The sequence below is a fragment of the Microtus ochrogaster genome, chromosome 15, assembly GCF_000317375.1.
Source record: "Microtus ochrogaster isolate Prairie Vole_2 chromosome 15, MicOch1.0, whole genome shotgun sequence".
Classification (NCBI taxonomy): Eukaryota; Metazoa; Chordata; class Mammalia; order Rodentia; family Cricetidae; genus Microtus; species Microtus ochrogaster.
Window position 1 is genome coordinate 10,283,121 of NC_022017.1, and position 6,558 is coordinate 10,289,678.

Below are 6,558 nucleotides of genomic sequence, written 5' to 3' on the forward strand. Positions count from 1 at the left end.
AAAGCTATAAAAGGAAGAAACCCCTTTTGTTTCCGGGATCCGAAAGGAGCAAAGGGAACTGGAAGGTTTCTCTCTCTTTTCAGTGGCTGTCATGCTGCCTAGTGTTTGATACTAACGTTCTTTGGGTGCTGGGAACTGCAGAGAGCAGAGGCTCTTTCCCTTCGGGACTGCTGTCATGGTTTTCCTGGGGGAACTCCACCTTGGACCTGTGGCTCATTCTCCTCCTTCAGGTTGTGATGTTCCCTATTGAATTCTTCCGAAGTGTGATTCCATCTTCACTTCCTTCCTATGAGCTTTATCTGATGATGTTTATGCCAGAATACATTGAATAAAAACAAATTCACGAGTTCTGTTAGCTTTTCAATTAGTGTGTGTATGTGTGTATGTGCACATCTTTGTGCATGGGTCTGCATGAGTTTATGTGCACTGTGTAGGTGCCAGAGCCCTCATAGGCCAGATGTAGACATCAGATCCCCTGGAACTGGAGTTATAGCAATTGCGAGTTTCCCACTGTGGGTACTGGGAACCCAACCCAGGTCTTCTGCTGAGTCATGCTTTGTTGCCTTCAACTTACCAAGCTGGCTGGGACTAACACAGATTCATTTGTTTCAGTCTTAATTACTAATGCTAACTTAATAATCACTCTCAGACCACACATTACGTGTCACACAGTAAACACACCTCCACGCATGTATGAATGTCGGTTACAAAAAATAATTAATGAGGCTGCAGCGAGTTCAATGGGCTCTAAAGGGGCCTAACAGGAGTCTAGCAGAGGTGAGCAGAGGCAGGCAGAAACTAGATGCCAAGGGAAACTCCACATGAATTAGATAACAAATCACGATGGAGGCCCTGAAGTCAAGCCTCGGGGTCAGAGTCGGCCTCTGGGGCAAGGCTCAGGCTGATGGCCACACTCAGTGTCTTGCAGAAATGACCTAAACATCATCCCACCAGCTGAGTGCCATCCTGAGCATCAGGATGCCTCCATCAGGAGGGCAGGGATGGTGGACAGACGGGGATGCTGCAGGAGAACCCCAGCAGGCCGGTGTTTAAGGGTCCTGTGTTTCTGTGCTAGCATCCATGCAGCAACACCAGGGGCTGGCAGCACCCTGTCCCTCACTGGCTACGCACACTGAGACTCTGTGTCTCCTTATGTCAGGGCTTGGCACAAACTGGGTGGCAGAGGAGGACATCAAGGACTCTCTGGGGAACAGGAAGTGTTCCTCCTGAGCTGATGCCCAGGCAGAACCCAAGCATAAGTTAAGTATTCTTAACAGCATATGTGGGATGTCCCTAGAGGCTCTTGACCCAGAGAACAGAGCTTGGGCCATCTTCAGGCTTAGGGAGCTCCCAATAACTCCGCCCCCCAAATGGGACCAGATAGACATTCTGAAGAAGAACAGCCTTCTGCTCCCATCCCCAGTCTGGACCTTGCCCACCTTACCTCTGGGTGTCTCCAGAAAAAGCCAGCATTTCCCTGCCAGAGCAAGCTCCATAGCCTGCACCAGGGAGAAAGACACTGCCCAGGCCTCGATTTTCCAGCACAGCCTGAGAACATGCACCCCAAGGCTAAGGGTCCCTGTCCTTCCTTATCTGGGAGCCATAGATTCAGGGCCTTACTGGGAAGTGCCATGTGAAGGGGATACACTTGGCTGTCCTGGAAGTGCTATCTCTATCCATTCCCCTGGCCACGGCAGGTTCCTTCTCTCTATCCAGGCAACTGCTCCAGCTCCACTCTCGGGACCTTGGAGAACAGCGCCCAGCCAACCGTCTTTCCAGGGCAGAGGGTCTGGTGGCTGTGATCACAGGAGACCTGACCCATAGGCAGAGCCGGTTAACCTCCCTGGGACTTGGGCTAATGAGTTAGTGCCTCCTCAGACCTTGAAAAGCCGTCTGGTGCCTGGTGCCACCTGAGCCTCTCAGAGCTGAACAAGAACCCTGGGAATTGCCTGAGGTTAAGCTTGCCACCCAGAACAAAGGAGCTGACTGAACTCTAGGCTTAATTATTGAGCAACAGCCAGATCTAGTGAACAGCAAACTTGTGTGACCCTCTTGGGGCCCTTTACATATGGATCCTGGGCACTGGCAGAGGGAGGGTTCTGTCTAGAGCCATCGGGGGCACTTCTCTGTCCTCAGCTGGGGATTCAGTGGGTTCCCGATTCTACTGACCCACTGAGGTGTGAGGAGCTCTCGTGTGGGACCTTCTGCAACCCTTGGAAAGTATGTGCCCCTCCCCCCAAACACACACAAAGAAGCATAGCCACCCCTGACAGCTTAGCGGCAGCCTACAAAAGCACGATTGCAGATGCAGACAACATGAACAGATGTGGAGCAGAGAAACGGAAAGATGCCAGGTCCCTGGTGCCCAGCGGATCGACATGACCAAACTCTCTCCCAAGCCCTGAGTGCTTAGACCCCCAACCAGGGGCCCTGCCTAGTACAAAGAACCAGTTTTGGGCTCTCCCCACATACAGCTGCCCCCCCCCACACTTTGTTAAGTTTTCCAGCGGTCTTCTGTCTCCATCTTTGGAGGCATTGCTCCTTCTCTAATTTCCCAAGCCAAATGCACAGCTGATGAATGTCAATCTTCTTCTTTTTTTAATATGCTCTAGAAAGCAAGCAAAGCTCCAGAGGGGCCCTAGAGAGGAGGAAACCCATAGAACTGTTTGCCTGGGGGGGCTTTTTACGGGTCTATGGTAGACACTGGACAAAGGCCGAAGCAATTTCTATTTTAAGACTGAATAATTCTCTGAATCACAGAAAGCCCATGTGCTTCATGCCTGTCCTCCTGACTGAACCAGGTAGACAACATTCAGGGGAGTAGCCACATTGGGAAGACCCCTATTCACCTTTTACTTGCTTTGTTAACTAGTGACCTTGTCTGCCGGGTGGTCAGTAGCTCGGACTGACACTGCTAACGTGCCCACCTCGCAGGTATTGCTGGTTAGTCCTCGGCAGGGTCTGCTGGTGTGAATTACACTAAGCTTTGTTCCATGTTTACACGGCCAGCTTGTATCTTTACCATAGGGCTAACCCCAGCACGGCTGTCAAAATGGAGCTATGGCTGTTCCTAGTTACCCCCTATCCAGCCCCTTGTCTACAGGGCGCTCAGGGATGCTCTCTTTCCTAAAACAAGGGGCAGCAGTTAAGAAGGCAAACTTACTCACGATTTAGTTTGCTGCAATCAGATGTATTAGAATTGAGGGGTGCCTCTCCAACACTCTTCGAGGGAAGGAGCTTCAGCAGAGCCAGCAATGCTGTACCAGAGCCTGGCTGTTCCTTATCTCTGGTCAGTTTAGTTCCCTGTCTCTCGCTCAGCTACAAGCTTCTCTGCTCCCAACCTCACCATTTTAACCCTAACATTCCAATTTTGGTTCCATTCGATCCTAACCGCTGATTTTCCTGTGACAGCTGCACCGAGGCTGGAAGGACCGAGGGAGTCACAGAATTGTGTTTTCTAAGTTCTATCCCGAAGCCCTGGACCCTGAGCCTCAGAGTGTAGCTGAGTTTGGGAACAGATCCTTTAAAGTCAGGTGGTGGTAGTGCATGCCTTTAATCCCAACACTCAGGAGGCAGAGGCAGGTGGATCTCTGTGAATTCGAGGTCAGCCTGGACTACAGAGCTAGTTCTAGGACAGGCTCTAAAGCTACAGAGAAACCCTGTCTTGAAAGAAAAAAAAAAAAAAGAAGAGGTGGTTGTGGTTAAGACAGCTCATCATGAACAAGATGTTATCTACACACAAGGAGAGAGGAAACAGCCTGGCTAACACCTTTATCCTGGACTCCAGACTCTGGAATTCAGAATAAAGCACCAGTTACTTAAACTGCCTAATCCATGGTACACATGCCAACAAGTAGAAAGAGGAACATTTGTGGGTGGGGTGCCCACCAGACTCATCACGGGTGCCAGGACAGAAAGGGCTCCATGCCCCCACAGTCGCAGTCTCCCTTTCTAGAAGAATCAGTGCACCTGTCCTATGGAACTGAAGGTGGGGGCCATGGCAGGGTGCAGGGTGGTAGCAGGCTGAGAAGCCAGACTCTAGCACCTGAATCTGTGGGGATGGTTCCTGGCTGCCCATCATCCTGCCTTCCCTGAAGAAGCCACAGCTGCTCAGTAGCCTTCCAGTAAACACCATTTCTACTCGATGAAGCTGGGGACCATCCCTGCTGTGGGTATCTAGGGGCCCTGGCAGACAGACAAAGAACCATAATGGGGAATGGAGGGTTGCCAGACTGGTGATTTGGACAGGATGATCTGACAGCAGACAAAACACAGCCAGCAGCGATGAAAGAGCTTGTGACAGCCCACATTTCTCACGGTACTGAAAGAACAGCAGAAAGGTCTCCTGGGTCACTTGTCGTGGGAAGCCACCATCTTGGGGGCTAGAGCAAGGTACTAGAAAGCATGGCCCAGGAGTTTCCCCCACCTACCAAAATGATCTTGTTCTTGCTATGGCTATGCCCAGGCACCACAGTCCTGGCTGAATCCACCTGCAGGGGTGTAAGTGTGCAGCAAGCTGTTCCACCTTCAGCAGTGTTAGCAAACAGGCTAGGTCCTCAGCAGGCCAGCAGGTGGCAGGGCAGTTTCCTGAGCACCCAGTTTTCTTCCCTTCTCACCATAATCCCCAGAAGATTCTTCTCTCAGTGAAGGACCAGAGCAGCCAGGAGCACCCCCAACTTTCCCTACCACTAGATGCCTCCGAATGACTTTGGACTCCAGCCCAATTTTGGTATATTCAAGCTGGAAGTGATGTTATGCAGGGAAGATCCACAAGAAGCAATTTTACATTAGCAAAAGTCTAGTGAGCACCTTCAGGAATAGGGAGGACTCCATTAGAGGTTGAGTTAAATGTGCTTGTTGCGTTGGAGTCTCTCCGTGGGGGTTCTGAGCTCAAAAGGACAGTTCCAGCAGCTGCTGGGACACTCACTGCTCCACCAAAGGAAACCGAAACTTGACAGTAGCCCCAAGCAGCATGTAGCCCTGAAACGTTCAGCTGATAAGGAACCCCAGAAGTAGGGAAACACCTGGCCAAGCCCTGAAGTTAGGGAGTGGGCCCTGCCACCTCCCCTCCAGCAGATCTGTTCATGGACTTGGCAGGAAGGATGCAAGAAATAAACTTACCAGTCTCAGGGTCCCCTTGAAAGTCAAAAGACTCCGCCCACATTTCTGAAACAGAAACAGTTGCTAGGGAGAGGAAACTCTCAGACCAGCTGAGCTGTCAGCTGAGCAGGCTAGGAGCTCAAAAGATACAGCTTTGATGAGTGGTCACCCATGTTGAAGTGGGTATCGGGGTGACATAGTTGCCTTTGAGTCTCCCATGCTTGTGTAAGTAATAAACTCATTGGTTCACTAAGCTAAACTTGTTGGAGTGGTGTCTGTGGTCTGTCATCAGTGACCTGACTGAGGTGAATGGATGCTTCTTCATCTCTTTCCAGGAAAGATCTCAAAACAAACCTGGCTGTGCTTGCTGTGAGCAGCCTTGCTTGGAGCCTGTTGCCATCTGTCAGAGAAACCAAGCAATGTGAACAAAGAGGTGTCTACATTTCTTGGGGAGTTTGGGACAGGCTCCAGGCCATCACTGCTTGGCTTTGTGCTTTCTGATTGCCCACAGGGTGACAGTGGAATGGAGGAGGGGCGGGGACAGAGAAGTGACCTAATTCTCCTCTCTAGTTCCTTTAGCAATGTGCCCTATTCTTGGGGTGAATAAATACACCCACAATTTCCAGGACCCCTCACAAGTAATCTGATCCTCAGGATAAGGGTAGACAAGATATGACCCCAACCAGCTTGCACCCCCAAGGCCTTGGCAGTCAGCACCATGGCCAGAGTCACAGCTGCTGGGAATACTTCTAACTCCCCACACCATCCGTCAACTGAAAGACAAGGGTGAACAGGGCTTGGTGGTACATACCTTTAATTTAATCCCAGCATGCAGGAGGCAAGGAAAGTAGATCTCTGTGAGTCCGAGGCCAGCCTAGTCTACATAGTGAGTTCCAAGAAAGTTGGAACTATATAGAGAGACCCTGTCTCAAAAAACCGAAAACTAAAAGAGAGTTAAGGAAGGACGGCAGAGGGGTAGGCAGGCATAGGGTAGCCATGAGATAGTCTGGGTGGTCACAACTCGAACGCTCTGTTCTGGTTGCAGTGTTGCTCCTGGGGCATGTGGCTAGGTATCTGGAAATGTGTTCTCTGGAGCAGGAAGTAGTAATCGCATCAGCCCTCTTATCTCTTACACCAGGGTTTTCCTGCCAGCTCTGCATCCCACTTTAGACTGAAGGTCCTTGCCAGTTTTCCATGGCCCTGCTCAACTGATCCCACTTGAAGGTTCTGGAAACGTTGCAGATGCCCACACACTAGCCTTGCTTTCCCAGGTAGAATGGAAGCCCTCGTAAGAACCTAGGAGCCGCCACCTCAGGGGGCACTTGGGGATCTTATTTGTAACTTCTCCCATGTTCGGTCCTCCTCCTCCTTCTCATTGTGCCTGATTGCTATGGGCCTGCGCTGGCTAGTCTTAGGTCAACTTGGCACGCAATCTGGAGTTATCTGAAAGGCGGGAAC